Source organism: Macaca thibetana, chromosome 4 (genome assembly GCF_024542745.1).
Source record: "Macaca thibetana thibetana isolate TM-01 chromosome 4, ASM2454274v1, whole genome shotgun sequence".
In the NCBI taxonomy this organism is placed as follows: Eukaryota; Metazoa; Chordata; class Mammalia; order Primates; family Cercopithecidae; genus Macaca; species Macaca thibetana.
This window is the reverse complement of record NC_065581.1, coordinates 113,838,334-113,857,186: the sequence shown is the minus strand read 5'-3', so window position 1 is coordinate 113,857,186 and position 18,853 is coordinate 113,838,334. Positions and strand designations below refer to the sequence as shown.

At 45.2% G+C, this 18,853-nt stretch overlaps 1 long non-coding RNA gene across 2 annotated transcripts; it reads left to right on the top strand.

Annotated features, from left to right (window-relative positions):
- Window positions 1–339: 339 nt before the first annotated feature.
- Window positions 340–2,716, top strand: LOC126952243 (uncharacterized). 2 transcript variants are annotated; one of them, XR_007724825.1, is made up of 3 exons: window positions 340–444; window positions 1,301–1,392; window positions 2,452–2,716. It is a non-coding gene; the product is annotated as an uncharacterized LOC126952243 (long non-coding RNA). The 2 variants fall into 2 exon arrangements; XR_007724826.1 differs by having other exon boundaries at window positions 2,331–2,716.
- Window positions 2,717–18,853: the final 16,137 nt, after the last annotated feature.

Genomic DNA, 18,853 nt, shown 5'->3' with positions numbered 1-18,853 from the left:
GAAGGTGATGGCCCTGGATTGGGTGGTGCTAAGGAAAGGGCAGCACACCCTTGAGGGCGGGAAGTGAATGGGGTGAGAGTCGGCACTGCTGGCCATGTTTTCTTTTCCTCCATTTCCTTATGGGACTCAGTTTCTTCAAGGGAAGAACCAAAATGAATAAAGTCTGATATGGTTTGGCTGTGTCTCCACCCAAATCTCGTCTTGTATTGTAGCTCCCATAATTCCCACATGTAGTGGGAGGGACCCCATAGGAGGTAATTGAATTGGGAGGGTGGGCCTTTTCCGTGCTATTCTCGTGATACTGAGTAAGTCTCACGAGATCTGATGGTTTTATGAAGGGCAGTTCCCCTCCACCCGCTCTCTTGCCTGCCTTCACGTAAAATGTGGCTTGGTTCCCCTTCTTCCTCTGCCATGATTGTGAGGCCTCCCCAGCCAGGTGGAATTGTGAGTCAATTAAACTTCTTTCCTTTATAAATTACCCAGTCTTGGGTATGTCTTTATTAGCAGCCTGAGAACAGACTAATAGAGTCTAAATTACAAAAAAAGAATGCCATCTAGTTTTTTATACAAAGAGATCGAGAAACAGCCCTTGATTGTGCCGAGAAGATTTTAGGAACTGTTTATAAGTGCCCTACTGAGGACTCTAGAGATGATCCTTCATTCTAGAATTATAAGGTTAAAGTTGTTTGTTTTTTCTACTGGCCTAGTCCTTGGTGTATATAAAGAATCTTGTGGTGCTTTGGTATTTATTAAGAGATAGAGAGTCTTTAATTTTTGAATACATTGGATCAATTTTTATATAGTATTGCATTTTTTATAACCCTTATTTACTTTTTATTTTTAAACCCCACCATCTCCTCTATTCTCTTGACCCAGATGTCATGTAATAAGTTATGACATTATACATTTTCACCTTACAGCTATGTTCTGGGGCTTGGCACTCTTATTATTTAAAAAATGGTATCTTCTATGAGAAAACATGAATATTAAAGTAAACATGAATTTAGTTTTGTAATAATTAAATTGAATCCCAGGATGGCAAAGATTTAAATATGATTTATACTTGGCATTAGTCACAGCAAGTAATACTTGCTGCAGTAACAAAAACCCATTTCAGTGGCTTCGTATGATGAAGGTTTATTTCTCACTCTCATCATCATTCAACATGGATCTCTCAGGAGGCAGAGAGAGAGCTCTGCTCCGTACATTAATTCAGGGATCCAGGCTCTTTCAAACTGGTTGCTCTATCATCTTCTAGTGCCATGGTTTCCTCTACCAATGCTTTGCATCCTATCAACAGGTGACAAAAGAGAGGGAGAATGGATAAATCGCATTCCACTCAACCGCCTCAGTCTGAAGATGACATACATAATTTCTGCCTACATCCCATTGGTAAGAATTAGTCCCAAGGACCTATCTCAGGAAGAAGAGAACATGGATATTGTTGCAAAATACTCTGATATCTACCATACACACATGTTAAATCAAGTTTAGCCTAAAGCTGCCTCCTTACATATTTTAAATTTAGCCTAAAGGTTTCTCCCTATATGGTGAACTATAAATTAAATGGAGGTATAAACAGACTGTAACCTTTGTCTGTGCCAATCATTGAGTTTTGGCCAATCAAAGAGGGCCAACTGTTCAAACCATGTTCAAATAAGGTAAATGCCAAGATATAACCAACCCAGCTGTGTCTATACCTCACTTCTGTTTTCTGTGTATCACTTTTCTTTTTCTTACTATAACTTTTCCACCAGGTGGCTGCGTTGGAGTCTCTGAGCCTACTCTGGCTTGGGAGGCTGCCCAATTTGCAAATCATTCTTTGTTCAACTAAACCGTGTTAAATTTAATTTGTCTAAGGTTTTTCTTTTAGCACACATGTGCCAGCAATACAAAGTTTGAGAAGACACTAAACTATTTGTTTCAGGGTGAGAAATGCCATGTCTTACTGCTTGATGTACTCCCCCTGAAGAATCCACCCACTCATACCATACCCAGTCAAGAATAAGCAAAATATGGCCTTGGGAATTAACTTCCTATTTCCAGCATTTGTTTAAACTCAAGAATCTTGGTGAAGTCTTGACCAAGGGAGTTTTAAAGTAAAACAGCATATTTTAAAAGTTGATTTAATCTAGTTCTTGAGAAAACAGCCTTTAAGTCCTTTGTAAATGTGGTGGCCAGCCTACAAGATGGCCCCCAATGATTCTGTTGCTGATATTCCACCCTGTGTCATCTCCTCCCACTTTGAATAAGGCTGACTTGTGCAGCCAATAGGACACTGTGAAATGAGAGAGTGTGATTTTTGAGACTGGTCACTAAAGTCATTGCAGCTTCCCTTGCTTTCTTTTGGATTACTTGCTCTTGGGAAAGCCAGTTGCCATATTGTAAGAACACTCAAGAAGCCCTGCAGAGAGGGCCACATGATGAGGAAATGAGGTCTTCTTCCAACAGCCAGCACCGACTTGCCAGCCACGTGAGTGCACCATCTTGGAATCAAATCTTCCACCTCTAATTAGGCCTTCAGATGGCTGCAGCCCTAGATGACTTTTGACTACAGCTTCCTGAGACATCCTGAACCAGAACCACTCAGTTAAGCTGCTCCCAATTTCCTGATCCATAGAAATGATGTAAGAAAATAAATGTTTATCGTTGTTTTAAGCCACTAAATTCAGAAGGAATTTATTCCATAGGAACAGCTAAAATAAACACAGTATATCCAGACAATCTGTTCTCCTGTTGTGCGTTTTGGAGTGGTGGGTTAACAGTAGACAAAAGGCAAAAGAGGGGACTCTGTGATCTTATCCCACCAATTAGAAATGTAATATATATGATTTAAATAGATTTGCTTTCTGCTTTTTTCAATGTTATAAAAATACTGGCACTTCAACCAGATTAAGTTCATTACCATATAAATAACCCTAGCTAGATTGCTTTTCTTTTTGAGAAGAACAGATCATTAACTTAAAAAGAATATCATTTATTTAAATTTTCACAAAAACCGTATGCTGGAGGTTATTGCCATGTTTACAGATAAGAAAAGGAAGTCTTATAGAGTTTAAACACTTTGACAATACTCTAAATGGCAAAGTCAGGGTAGTACAATTCTAGAAGCTGCATTTCATCCATATTGGTTCCTAAGCCTACCTGAAGTCAATCATTTTTCTCTGTGAAGAGTCGAGACCCCAAGAGGAAGGTAGAGTTAGTTTTGGAGCCTGGTACATGCTAGGCAAGGAGAGAGCCAGGTTGCAGCTTGGCATAGTTCAGTGCAGTTGAACAACTGTTTACCAAACACTAATTTGGTAGCATAAATGCTTTTTCGGTCCTACTGGCTGTGGATTCTTGATGGTAATAACAATGACAACAATGGCAGCATGATGCCAGCTGCATCTCAGATACTGTTCTGATATATTCACATGTGTTAACCCATTTTATCCTACAACAATCCATGGGTAGGAACTGTTATTGTTGCTATTTTACTGATGAGGCACTAAGGCAAAGAGAGATGAAATAACCTGTCCAAGGTCACCCACCCAGCTAGTAAGAAGTGGAGCTAGGACTCAAACCAGAGAGGCTGACTGCAGTCTGTGTGTCTGACCTTTCCAGGTGGCTTGATTAATGAGCTAGGCCTGTCCTATATCTGCTGGCTTAGTGTCTACCCCACTGCCATCCCTACTCCTCACATTCCTCATATCTTGTTCTCCACCAATGTCTTGCTGCTGCTTCAGCCCTGCCCGCCGTTGCTGAGCTCACCTTCGTGGATGCATTGTGTTCTACTGCTCTGTGGATGCCCATATGGTGGCCAGTGTTGTCTTGGACCCCTGGGAGTCCTTGGGATATCTGTGCTTCCTGCTAGAGCTATATGGGTGCTGGACAGGCAATTACCCCAATGTCCCTAACTTTGATGCAGCCTGAATTAATCTTCAGAGACCGCCAAATAGTCTGAGCTCAAGCAGGGCAGGGTCATTCTCAAGCTGTGATTTATAGAAGAATCATCTGGTGTACCTACTTAAAATGCAGATCCCCAGGCACTGTGGGAAATTCTGAGCCTATGGGTTTGGGGTAGTGGTGGTTATTCTGAGGCAGGAAACCGCCTCCAAGCCTTAGAAGACACCTACAGCAGGGAAATGCCCTCCTCTTCACATGCCCCTCCCCCCTTGGAGGACCTACTCTCCTTCTGGGAGTTTTCATGTTTCAAGCATCATTTTATGCCATCTTAATGCCTTCAGGCTCTTATGCTGTAATGCCATAGATTGGATGGCTTATAAACAACAGAAATTTATTTCTCACAGTTCCAGAAGCTGGGAAGTCCAAGATCAAAGTGCTGGAAACTTCTGTGTCTGGTGAGGGCCTACTTTCTAATTCATGGACGGTGACTTCTCACCGTTCCCGGCATGGTAGAAGGGGCAGGGTAGCTCTCTGGGGCCTCTAATCCTCCCAAAGGCCCCATCTCCTAACGCCATCACCTCGGGGATTAGATTCCAACGTGAATTTTGGGGAGACACACTCATTCAGACCATGGTACATGTTTTCCATAATGACTGCCTCCTTCTCTCCAGACCAGGTAACTGGGTCTGGCCCCCACTGTGGCCCACACACTCCTTTTTCATGCTCAGTGATCTGTTGTCCTCTAGGTCCCCAGGTGAACCAGGGAAGATGGCTCAGACACCATCCCAGAGTGCCCAATTCCACTCAGTGGCTGCTGGGAGAAGCAGGCCAGGCCTGCATCACCAGCCCTGCCCATAAGGGCCTCAGTTGCTGGTAGACAGTCAGAAGTGTAAGCAGATTATCAGTATCTAATGGAAAGAGCTGTAAAGTATGAATTGGGTGCCATTGATGGCAGGGGCCAGCCTTCTGGAGCAGCCACTGCCATCACGCTGGTTGCAGAAGGGAGGTGCAACCAGGTATGCACACTCCATGGAGCCAGTGGGAACTGGGGACAAGCGGGTGCCCCGCCCCTTTCAAGTTGGGACAGGAGCTCCCTGGGTGCCGCTGCAGCCACCCAAGCCACGACTGTGGGCCCGGGCATCCCGTTGCTCTTGGAGGGGCCAGGAGCAGGCAGGAACCCCACCCTCCCAGGCACAGCTGCCGCCACCCAAAGCAAACTGCAGACCTAGACATTTCTGTGCTCTTGGAGGCCTGGGAAGGCCACCCCTGCCCTCACAGGCTCAGAAGTGCCTGCTCCTGCTGCCTAGTTTCTCCCTGTTGTCAGCACCTGCCCTGATCATGGAGCAAAGTCAGGGCTGAGTCCAGTGCTGTTACAGCCTGGCTGGGTGTGCACACGCTTAGGGCAGTGCTGACACACCAGGCCCCTTCCACCTTGGCCCTCTCTGGACTTTGGATGCCAATGAGCATAGGTGTGAAGCCAAGAGGGCGCTGAGGACAGCTCTGCGCTGGCCTACAGGTGCCGCTTGGCACCTACAGCCTGGGCACCATAAACATCAGCAGGAGGCAGACAGGTTCCTGGGCAGAAGGGGTCCTACCTTCACATCAGGGAGGGCCTGAAGGCTGCGAGGTGGGCTGCCAGTCCTGCCGACTGGAATGGGAACATGTGGTTCATTTTCCAGGCCCACCCATGGCCATGGGCCAGTTGGCACTCACTTCTTCCCCTCTGTGGCTTATAAAAGCCCCAGGCTCTACCAAAGCTGAGCAGACATTGGGATGACCAGCTGCAAAGAGGAGCTACCCACCCAGGACCTCCTGTATGCTGAGAGCTGGGAAGATGATGGGATGACCTGCATGTAGAGAGGAATGACCCAGTTCAGTGCCACCTCTCTGCTGACAGCTGCAGAGATGATGGGATGACCTGCCTGCAGAGCGGAGCTTCTCTCTCCAGGGTCTCCTCTGTGCTAGCATCTGAACACTCATCGGGATGCCCTGGCTGTAGAAAGGACCTAACCCCTGCAGGTCCCTTCTAAGCTGTTGTATTGCTCAACAAAACTCCTCTTTGTCTTGCTTACCCTCCACTTTTCTACATAACTCATTCTTCCTTGTTGCAGGACAAGAACTCAGGACCCATCAAATGGCAGGGCTAAAAGAACTGTAACACAAACAGAGTTGAAACATGCCCCTTGCTCACCACGTTGCAAGTGAAGAGAAGGGGAGAAGAGCTGTAGCCCTTCAGGGGGCCCAGACCTGGGAGCTGCCCGAGCCAGGGCTGTGACTCTCTCTTTGGTTCCTGGTATCTCCAAGCTTCTGGGCACCATTGCAATTCCCAGTGCCAGCAGGGGAAGCTGCTTGTGGTGTGCCTGGTCCAGCTGCAGCCTTGCAGAGAGCTGGCACCCATGCTGGCACCTGGAGCTGCCCACATCATAGCAACAGCCAGTGTGTCTGACTGCACAGTGGCTGGACCCCTCACTTGCTCACACAGCCCTCGCCGCTCCATGCCTGACTCACAGTCTCCCTGGGAGGTGTGGGATCCAGGCCGGTAGTATGAGCTGAGCACAGCCTACATGGCCAAGTGGGCGGAACAAGCCCAGCAGGCCCAAAGCAAAACTCGGGCAAAGACACCACCGGCCACAGGTTTCCAGCAAGAAAAGCAACACCCCAAAGATCCCGTAACACCATCAGAGCCTAGACAGGGGACCTTTTGCTTAGAATGCTCAACACTCAGGGAAGTTTACCAAATAAAGTGACATGTGACCAGGCTGCGAAAGACTAGTAATAGTCTAGGCCCGGGGCTGGCAAACTACATCCCCTGGGCCACATCCAGCCCACTGCCTGCTTTTATACAGCCCACAAGCTAACAATAGTTTTTACATTTTTGAATAATTGAAAAAAAAATCAAGAATATTTTACACCACATGACAACAATATGAAATTCCAACTCCAGTTTCTATAAATTGAGGTGTGTTGGAATACTGCCATGCTCATTTGTTTCTGAATTGTTTGTGGCTGCTTTTGTGCGTTGAGTTGTTGCAACGGAGACTGTGTGGCCTGCAAAACCTTAAATACTTACTATCTGGCCCTTGACAGCAAAAGTGTGCCGACTTTTGTTCCAGATAGGAAGGTGCTCTGGGCAGAGGTACGAGGTGAGAAAACGCATCCGTGGTTTGTGCATGGAGCTGCCTGCTGTAAGCAGTGTTCTCAGAGCAAGGAGGGTGAGGTAGAGGACGCTGGACAGTGAAGCCGAGGCAACCAAAGGGGCCACGTGGTCTGGGGAGTGATGGGCCTTGCTTAGATGTTGCTCCTGTGTAATGAGGAGCTCTGGAAAGCAGGGAGATGCAGCAATAAGAACTGAATGCTAAAGCTGAGGAGGGGAGGGATGGCAAGTTGGCCATTTAACAGGCTGAGGGGAGAGAGGCCCAGAGGTAGAAGAGAGAAAAGCCAGGAAGGGTGAGGAAGCTCTGCGTGTTGGGCAGTTTTGCAGAGGATGAATATGTAGGTGCTGCTGTTCCAGGCGCTACTGCCATGTCCCCGTGGCCCTTCCAGTCACTCAGTTCCTGTGATAAAGTCTCATCTTCGTTATTTTATTGTCTAAGTCCACAATGAGGATTTCCAGTGGGAAGTTACCCTTTTGGATTTTCTCAGATCATGAACCTAAAAATATGATTATGTACCTACAAGATACTTATAACTAGTGAAGTGCCATATAAATGTCAGCTGTTACTGATTGACTGAGGTAAAATTAGGGCTAGGTCACTGCAGGACGGTTTAGGTGGTTAAATGTTGTCTTTTCTTCAGTACTTACCACTATTTGCAGTTTATTCCAGAGGTTATTCTTGATTCATGCTATGTCACTCCTTATGTGACTTGCTGTATAAAATTGTCCCCATGAGTTATTAGTTAGGCAAGCAGTTTAATCATTTCTCACCATTTGTCTCTGTTCAGGGAGAACTAGCATAACTATCATGCATTTAATGAAGTCTCTGGATAATTACACTCAATGTCTTGCAGGAGGTGAGGGAACTAAAGATCCATGGCTAACTCTATTCTTATTTGGTAATTAATCACTCGGACAATCTTCCAGTAAAAGAGGCACGACGCCTGCAAAGGCCAGGAACTGAGGGAAGGGAATGAGGAAGGATGGAGCACTTTAGAGCATCTTTCTAACCTCAAGTACACCCAGGGAGCACCGAGTCTTGGGCATTAAAATGAGAAAAATGATTAGAAGCCATAGCAAATGCTCTCTCAGCACTATTTTGCTTTTATTTATATTTGGGGGGAGGAATGAAGTCAGAATTATTTTTAAATAGGAGAGATGATAAAAACCAAACCATTAAAAGGTACTGATTAAATATTCATAAGCACAATCCCACATCCTTAACAGGCAGCCTTCCATGAGGAGGTGGGATGTCTTCCTGTGATTCAGGGAAGGCACATTCATCTTACTTGGAGTCAGTTTGCTGGTGGCCGTCTCAGGTCCCAGCCACCCCACGTCTCAAATTAACTGTCCTTGGGGCTGGACCACTGCCCACCATGTTCATTTTCCTTCACTTTTGGGGCTTTCTTTTCAAACCATGGCCACAAATGCAGTCTTAAGTTTGCTGAACTTGTCATTTCCCCTAAAAGAGCAAAATCTCACCGTTTGTTTTATTTCTGGGAGGACAGAGGTGAAAAGCAGGCCTGGAGTGGTGACCATAAACCCGTGGCTGTGGGCTGCTCTGAATAGACTAGGGGAGGTGGGAGGGAATATTATATTTCCACTGGCCGTGAAAAACCACTAAGACAGAGCAACTCCCATGACCCTTCCCACCACAATTAAAAGAGTCAAGGTTTTACAAGCTCAGTTTACTGTGGAAGAGGGTTCCAGTCTCAAAGTAGATTCTAGCCACGAGTGTGAATTCACAAGAGGTTAGACAGACAGCAAAAGCTATGAAAGTGCACTTAGAACCTTTCTTTTCTTAATCATCACCTAAAAGCAGGAACGGCTGCCTACTTTGAGGGGCTGAGCATAAAACAAAAATGCAGGTACCCCGGTTCAAAATTTAAGAATTCTATACTCATGAGAGCAGAGCATTAAACCCTTCTAAGTTTGGAGCCCCGCACAACTACACAGATCACACGCCCATGGAAGTTCAAGGCACTTTTTTTTTTTTTTTATGAGATGAAGTCTTGCTCTGTCACCCAGGCTGGAGTGCAGTAGCGTGATCTTGGCTCACTGCAACCTCCACCTCCCAGGTTCAAGCAATTCTCCTGTCTCAGCCTCCAAAGTAGCTGGGACTACAGGCACATGCCATGATGCCTGGCTGAGTTTTTTTTTTTTTTTTGAGATGGAGTCTTGCTCTGTCACCCAAGCTGGAGTGCAGTGACACGATCTTGGCTCACTGCAAGCTCCGCCTCCCGGGTTCACGCCATTCTCCTGCCTCAGCCTCCTGAGTAGCTGGGACTACAGGCGCCCACCACCACGCCCGGCTAATTTTTTGTATTTTTAGTAGAGACAGGGTTTCACTGTGTTAGCCAGGATGGTCTCGATCTCCTGACCTTGTGATCCACCTGCCTTGGCCTCCCAAAGAAGTTTTGTATTTTTAGTAGAGACAGGGTTTCACCATATTGGTCAGGCTGGTCTCAAACTCCTGACCTTAGGTGATCCACCCACCTCAGTCTCCCAAAGTGCTGGGATTACAGGCGTGAGCCACTGTGCCTAGCCAAAGCAACTTTCAAAATGTGTCTAATTTACACTAAAAGAGTTAATTCGCCTACTAGGAATTTGTCTTGTCTAAGTAGAACAAGATTAAACTGTCTATAATTTTTCTTTAAGCTTGCAAAGGAGTGGGTTTCCCTAGAACACACATGTCTAATTGGTTCAAACCAATTCTTGTCAGTGAGATGCTGGGGGAAGAGTTGTCAATGCCTGCCTGAGTACCACACATGTGTTTGCAGATGTGCTGATGTCGGAAGGATTTAACACTCTTTGGAATTATATTACCTTTGTATAGAAAAACTGGCATGTGGAGTTTTGAAAATACGTACATTTCTTAAAATTTCACTTACTTTTCTCCCTTAGTAGGAATCTATTCACTACTGTCTGCTATTATCCTCAAAAGTTTGGTCTGCTTAGGTGCTTCTGTGGAAAACTGTCTCATTGAAGTTATTCGACAGGGTAGTAGGAGGGGCAAACTGTGATTTCAGCTACAAGACAAAATTCAGTAGATAAGGCAAACCTTTCAGATTCTGAAAGTCAACATGGATGTGGGATCAGACCTAAAAAGGAAGCAGCAGCCCTGGAAATGGGGAAGGAAGCTACAAAGGAGTCACTCCACAAAGAGAAACAACTCCAAGGAGCTCTACTCTTGTAGGGGGTAGAAGCTGGAGAGGGAGGGTCCAGGGGCAGCCAACTAGAAAATAAGCTGAGGCCCTAAGTGGGCAAACATTCCCACACCTACCTCCACTCCTAGGCCAGGCCATTGCAATAGAGAGTTTGCCCAAGATGAAAAAAGCAGACTCTACCATGTGCAAGAGGACAAGTTAATCCCCACAAGGACTTGTAAGTCAGGCCTCCCACCAGTGGGAGGAAGTACAGGAAGGCCTCAGGCTGTGATGCCCATCTCTGGGTGATAGAAGCTGCAGAAGTTGCCTGCAGTGAGCTGGCGGATGTGGTTCTGGTGGGTTCTGATGCCCGGACACAGTTCCTCTAGTTGTTAAACCCCTGCTTGCCAAAAAGACCTATTCCACTGCTGAGCTGGCTGCAAGGGGGCATTCGGCTTGGGTGGGCCAAGCTAGCCCTGGGCCTGATCCCTGCCTGCACAGGAACTGCCAGCAGTGATGTGAGCGGCCAGAAGCCAGCCCAAGCTGAGAGGTGGTGGTTCTACACAGGCCAGCCGGGTGGGTCGGCATTAATATTTGCATGATGTCATGCTGCTTCATCTCATTTTACCAGCACGCACTTCCTAGCCTAGAAATTCAAAAGCCTCATTCTTTGCAGCCTGGAGGATTTTTTTTTTTTCCCCCCACAATATCTTGCTGTTTTTCCCAGGCTGGAGTGAAGTGGCGTGATTTCAGCTCACTGCAACCTCTACCCCCCAGGTTCAAGAGATTCTCCTGTCTCAGCCTCCCAAGTGCCTGGGATTATAGGCACGTGCCACTACACCCGGCTAATTTTTTGTACTTTTATTGGTGACGGGGTTTCGCCATGTTGGCCGGATTGGTCTGGAACTCCTGACCTCAGGTGATTCGTCCGCCTCGGCCTTCCAAAGTGCTGGACTTACAGGGGTGAGCTGCTGCACCAGGCTGAGGATTTTGTTTTCACAGTAAAAATGTAGAACAAGAAGCAGGAGGAAACTACTCGTACCTGCTATATATGTTCTTCAGAAAATATATCTTTCACAACTGAAAAAAAAATTAAAGAAGGAAAGACGACAGTCAGGGGGTTACACAAGATCTCTCTGGGCCGGTTTCTCATTTTTCCCTGCTAGTTGCTACCTTCTGGGGAAGACAGATCATGGGGCAAAGGAGGGCTGAGCTCAGGGCTTCCTGCCCTGGCCCTCAGTTTCTCTCCTGCAGAATAAGGGAGTTTGGCTGGATGATTTCTGACGGCAATTCCCCCCAACCCCAACTACTAGTCTTCTATGATTTGAGACTCTCACCTTCCTTTTTGGCACTATTTATTTATTTACACCTTTATTTACTTTTGGCTGAGTTTTCATTTTACTCCTAAATAGTACTTGGGTTTATACTAGTGTAACTGTGGGACCAGCTGAGACTGATTAGCCATTGCTTAAGTTGTTACAGCTAATGCAGAGCCAAAATTGCGCTGGCATGTGCAATGGGAAAAGTGGTAACCTTCTTATTGTTACCACCACCAGCCTGGCAGATGGGCTGCATTGACATCACCTGGGACCAGTTAGAAAGGCCACAGAAGCTTGACCCACACCTGCACTGGGGAGACGATTTGAGCATCGCCTCCTATGTCCTTGCCAGTTGATTCACAATAAAGCTTTTTCTTTCTCATAAGCTGCTGCATGGTATTGGTTTCTGTGTGTGTTAGACAGTGAGCCCATTGCTCAGTAACACTAACAGGGTCAAAAGCACTAAAGTCAGAAGAGTGTCTTATTTATGCATCTTTAATAACTGTGTTTGTAGAGAAAGTGTGGGGGACAAGCACCATCTGGGCACAGTGGCTCACACTTGTAATCCCAGCACTTTGGGAGGCCAAGATGGTAGGATTACTTGAGGCCAGGAGCTTGAGACCAGCCTAGACAATACAGGGATACCCCTGTCTTAACAACAAGAACAAAAATTTAAAATTAGCTGGACATGGTGGTGTGCACCTGTAGTTCTAGCTACTCAGGAGGCTGAGGCAGGAGGATTGCTTGAGCCCAGGAGTGAAGACTACAGTGAGCTATGATTTTGCCACTGCACTCCAGCCTGAGTGACAGAGTGAGACCCTGTCTCTTTTAAGAAAGGAGAAGAAAAGGAAGGTGTGGGGCAGAGATAGCTCCAGGTGGTCTGTCTTCTGCAGGGGTTCCTGCCAGAGGCCGGGAGACTTGTCACTCAAAACCTGAGGATCTCACTTGGGATTGTTGCCTTATCCACAGGAGAGACAGCACTTCAAAAACCCCTTACTCACCCTCAGCATTCACAGGCTCCTTAGGACTCTATTGTCCTCTTCTGAAGTAGAATGCACAACCAGATTTGTTCCCTATTTCTAGAAGATAAAATCTATAGACTGACTTTCTGTTTAGGCATTGCAATGAACTCAACTGTCTACCTCCAACGGAATTTAGGAAAATATTTAAATTCACATAAAATACAATCTGGAAGTTTATAACACTACATATATATGTGTGAAATCCAGCCCCATTTTGCCTTCGGCCCTGTGACAGGAAGGATGAAATGGCTCCAGCGTCAAGCTCTGCAGCCAGGCAGGGGAATGAACAAATAGCCTTGTTCAGGGAGTGTCACAGTGTCCAGATTTCTGTCTAGGGAGGAATTTATTGTTTGGTTTGGATCCAACCTCAAAGATAACCACCAAAAAAGAGAGGAATTTCAGAGTGCCTTAATCTATGCTGCAGTACAGACAGAACAGGAGGAAGCTCTTCAGAGAAAAGAGTCACTCAGATTTAGACGAGAAAATTAAAGGATCATTCCCCATAAGAGAAGCATCTCCTGGAGGCAGCATCCACCCTACTTTTCATACTTGATGTTTCCAGTTCTTCCACTCTCATTTGTTCCTCAACCTGTCCCAGTCAGGTTTGTACCCACACCTCTCCATAGACACAACCCTTGACAATGTCCTGGACCATTTTCATCCATATCCCATGGACAATTCTCAGTCACATCTTACTTGCCCTCTTAGTAGCATTTAACCAGTTGATCACTTCTCCTTAAAACACTTGACTTCCAGGTCCCCACACTTGCATTAATTTCCTTTGATCTCACTGGGCTCTCCTTTGTAATCTTCTTTGTTGTGCTCCAGGACTCAGTCCTCAGCCTTCCCGAGGCAATTTCAGCCATTGTCATGGGTTCCATGTTATTTGTACATTGATGGTTTCCACACTTACGACTTCTGTCCTGACCTCTCCCTTGATCTTGGATAACTGCCAGCTTGATATCACCTCTCAGATGTCTAACAGGCATCTCAGATTGAATATGGAAAACCAGAACCCCTGATTCCCTTCCTCATCCTCACCATACCCCTGTCTTCTCCACACCACCAAGTCGTACAGGCATTAATTGCCCTTGAAAGGGATTTAAACAGAATATGAAAACCGTTTTTCAATCTTTGTGTGTTGGCCAGGTGCGGTGGCTTATGCCTGTAATCCCAGCACTTTGGGAGGCCGAGGTGGGCAGATCATGAGGTCAGGAGATCGAGACCATCCTGGCTAACACGGTGAAACCCCGTGTTTCTCTACTAAAAATACAAAAAAATTAGCCAGGCGTGGTGGTGGGCACTTGTAGTCTCAGCTACTCGGGAGGCTGAGGCAGAATGGCATGAACCCGGGAGGCAGAACTTGTAGTGAGCCGGGATCGCGCCACTGCACTCCAGCCTGGGCGAGAGAGTGAGACTCCGTCTCAAAAAAAAAAAAAACAAACAATCTTTGGGTGTCATTGTCCTAAAATTTCCATCTTATTACTAGTAAAAGAACCAAAATATGGGGGCCAGGCATGGTGCCTCACGCCTGTAATCCCAGCACTTTGGGAGGCCGAGGTGGGCAGATCACTAGGTCAGGAGTTCGACACCAGCCTGGCCAACATGGTGAAACCCTGTCGCTACTAAAGATACAAAAAACTAGCTGGGCATTGTAGCAGGAACCTGTAATCCCAGCTGCTCGGGAGCCTGAGGCAGGAGAATTGCTTGAACCTGGGAGGCAGAGATTACAGTGAGCCGAGATGGTGCCACTGCACTCCAGCCTGGGCAACAGTGCGAGACTCCGTCTAAAAAAAAAAAAGAACCAAAATATGTTCTGGCCCAGGTAAAGCCCATGCCTAATTTTAAGAACTCCTAAAACATAGATACTCGAGTAGTATGTATGGAATGAACGAACGAATGAATGAATGAGTCGGAGGAGATAGGGTACTTAAATAACCACCCTAGGTCTTTAGGGCCTCATTTATCTAAGGCATTATCCTCATTTACCAACACGTCCGTTTTTTAGAGCAGGCATCCCTGACACCCCGCTGCAGACTGGTACCAGTCCATGGCCTGTTAGGAACCAGGCCGCACAGCAGGATGTAAGTGGCCAGGGCAAGCATTACCACCTGAGCTCCGCCTCCTGTCAGATCGGCAGCAGCATTAGATTCTCCTAGGAGCACGAATACTATTGTGAACTGCACATGCAAGGGATCTAGGTTGCATGCTCCTGATGAGAATCTAATTGATGTAAGGAGGAACAGTTTCATCCCCAAACCATCCCCCTGCCCGCCCCGCCTTCATCCATGGAAATATTGTCTTCCGTGAAACCGGTCCCTGGTGCTGAAAAGGTTAGGGGACCACTGTTTCAGAGACTTAAGAACCTCTCTCTCTCTGACTGGCTAGAGTTCTCAGCTGTTATCTGTGGGCACTTCTCTGCCCGAACTTCTAGCCGTGAGCATGCATGAACTATTAAGCTATACAACTCTGATATTGAAATAGCAGCTTAAATTAAAAATTCTAGGTAAAATACACTAGGTTTCCAGCATACACCGGTCTACTCTACACTAATTCAAAACACTTAAAATTGACCACTTGTTTCTGTGGCTTTTCAGGTGGTTCAAACATAAGGTGCAAGTGTTGCCTCTGCCAAATGTTTAGAGAAGAGCAGGATTGTTAGCTTTCCCTTCCTCATAAAATTGCATGAAAGAAGAGAGGTCATAGGCTGAAAGATCAATTTATGTCATCTCTAGATATGCTTAAGAAATAAAGTGGACAACTGTAATCCCAGCTCTTTGGGGGGCTGAGTTGGGCAGATCCCAAGGTCAGGAGTTTGAGACCAGCCTGGCCAATATGGTGAAACCCTATCTCTAGTAAAAATATAAAAATTAGCCAAACATGGTGGTGCGTGCTTGTAGTCCCAACTACTTGGGAGGCTGAGGCAGGAGAATTGCTTGAACCTGGGAGGCGGAGGTTGCAGTGAGCCACAGTCGCACCACTGCATTCCAGCCTGGGTGACAGAGTGAGACCCTGTTTCAAAAAAAAAAAAAAAAAAAAAAAAAAAAACAGAAAGAAAGAAAAGAAAAGAAAAAGAAAAAGAAAAAAAAGAAAGTGGACAATATCAATGTAATACAGATATTCTCTTTTTGCTTTAAAAATTTTCAGTTACTTGCACTCATGATATCATCTCCCTTTTGAGGACAATCCTCCTTTTAAGCAACTTCAAACAGATCTTCATATTAAAAATACCGGTGATGATGGAATGAAAAATGGGGCAATGAAACCAATAATGGAGGGGAAGTGTGATGTCATTAGGTGTAACATCATTTGTCTGCATCTAAATAAAAACTCTCAGCACGTGCTAGACAGCTACAGGCTGACTTTCTTTTTTTTTTTTTTTTTGTGATTTTTTGAGATGGAGTCTCGCTCTGTAGCCCAGGCTGGAGTTGCACAGCTGAGATTACAGGCGCCTGCCACCATGCCTGACTAATTTTTGTATTTTTAGTAGAGACGGAGTTTCACCATGTTAGCCAGTCTGGTCTCAAACTCCAGACCTCAAGTGATCCGTCCACCTTGGCCTCCCAAAGTGCTGAAATTACAGACGTGAGCCGCTGCCCCTGGCCAAGAGAGCTACAGGCTTTCTTCTGAGGTTTTGTGAGTCAGGCTCTATGACAACACATGGATAGGAAAGTCAGCTGCCCCTTCACCTGTTACTCACTGAGGTGAGGGCAGGACCGGATGTGATGAAGGACAAAGAACAAGAGGAGGTGGCCTGACAGGGCCTCACACAGGCAGCTATCTCTGCTGTGGCCATGGGAGCCGGCCTTGGTGCCTTCCATTTCCCTGGGACTTTTCCTTCCCTTCCTCTTTTTCTTCCTTTTTATGGCTATAATTCCTCTCTGTTCCCCTCTCCAAATTCTTCCTCTCCTCCCTCTTTTGGAGCAGCAGTCTCAATCCTTACTTCTTGAGGTCATATGAAGAGGGAGAAAGGGAGGAGAGGCCTCCCCCACGGCCCCCTTTCTGCACCACAGGAAGTCTCTGCTCTGAGGAGGAGAAGGAAGGAGGCAGGGAGGGAGTGGAAACCCTGTTTTTTTGCTGCTGCTGCTGAGATACTTGTCTGGGTGCCCACACACCATGGCTGGTATGGCAGGCAGTGGGAAGGGAACCAGGAACAGTGCCCATCTGTCCTCTCCCTGGCCCCTCTCTAGTTCCTCAGGACCTGGTGCCTGGCCCAACTCACTCTGTCAGGGCTGCTGAGCACCTGCTCTCCATGGGACCACAGTAGGGGCTTGGTGGGAGGGAAGCCCTCCTTCCACCACCTAACAGGATGAGGTGAAGTACAGAATCAAACTGTAGAGTCACTGTCAAGGCTGGTGGCTGGGAGGATGTGATGGGGGAAGCAAGGGAGCAGGGAAGAAAGGAGCATAGCTTCCTGACAGTCTAGGTTGATATTTATTTCTCCATAGAGAAGTCATTGAAAATAGTGCATTGCTTCTTACATATTTCTATACTCACATACTGAATAATCTATGCACACACATGTACAGTTGTCCCCTGAACAAGTGGGTTTGAACTGTGTGGGTCCACTTATACACAGACTTTTTTTCAATAAATATATTGGAAAAAATTTTGGAGGTTTGAAACAATTTGAAAGAACTCAAAGACAAACCCCAGAGCCTAGAAATATAAAAAACAAACAAACAAAAAAACAAACAACAAAAAAAACAAGAAAAAGGTTAAGTGAGGTTATGTCACGAATGTATAAAACATACGTAAATACTAGTCTAATTTTTTATTTACTACTGCAAAATACACACAAATCTATTATGAAAGCTAAAATTTATCAGAACGTACACACACACTTACAGATCACACTTACAGCACCATTCACATTCAAAAAAATGTAAGCAAACATAAAGATACTGTATTAAATCATATGGCATAGTCCTAGCTAGAGCAATTAGACAAAAGAAAGAAATAAAGGACATCTAAATTGGAAAAGAGGAAGTCAAAATGTCATTGATCGCCAATGATATGATTGTATACCTGGAAAACCCTAAAGACTCATCCAAAAACTCCTAGATCTGATAAATGAATTCAGTGAAGTTTTAAGATACAAAATCCATGTAAACAAATCAGTACCACTGCTATACACCAACAGCGACCCAACTGAGAATCAAAAGACCCCAATCCCTTTTGCAACAGCTGCAAAAAAGAAATCATAGATGACACAAACAAAGGAAAACACAACCCATGCTCATGAATGAGTAAAATCAATATCATGAAGATGACCATACTGCCAAAAGCAATCTACAGATTCAACACAATTCCCATCAAAATACCATGATCATTCTTCACAGAACTAGAAAAAACAATCCTAAAATTCATATGGAACCAAAAAACAGCCCACATAGCCAAAGCAATACTAAGCAAAAAACACAAAACAAACAAAAAAACCCCACATTTCTTTAAAATGTTTATTTCAATAGTTTTCCCCAAAACTATTGAAATAAATATTTTAAAGAAAAGAATAATTATAGTAAAAAAAAAAACATATACCATAGAATTAACTATAGTACATATAGCACTACTGTAATAATGGAGGTATCTCATTACCCAATTTCAAGCTATACTACAAGGCTATAGTTACCAAAACAGCATGGTACTGGTATAAAAATAGGCAAGTAGACCAATGGAACAGAGGAGAGAACCCAGAAATAAAGCCAAATATTTACAGTCAACTGATCTTTGACAAAGCAAACAAAAACATCAAGTGGGGGAAAGGACACCCTATTCAACAAATGGTACTGGGACAATTGGCAAGTCACATGTAGAAGAATAAAACTGGATCTTCATCTCTCACCTTATATGAAAATAAATTCCAGATGGGTCAGACTTAAATCTAAGACCTGAAACCATAAAAATTCTAGAAGACGTCAGAAAAACCCTGCTAGACATTGGCGTAGGCAAAGAATCCATGACCAAGAAACCAAAAGCAAATGAACAAAACCAAAAATAAATAAGGGACCTAATTAAACTAAAAAGCTTCTGCACAGCAAATAATAATAATAATAATAATCAGCAGCAGCAGCAGAGTAAACAGACGACCCACAGAGCAGGAGAAAATATTCACAAACTGCATCAGACAGAGAACCAACATCCAGAATCTACAAGGAACTCAAACGAAAGAACAAGAAAAAAACCAAATATCTCCATCAAAAAGTGGGCAAAGGACACGAATAGAGAATTCTCAAAATGAGATATACAAATGGCCAACAAACCTATGAAAAAACGTCCAACATCACTGTAAGAGAAGTACAAATTAAAACCAGTGAGGTACCTACC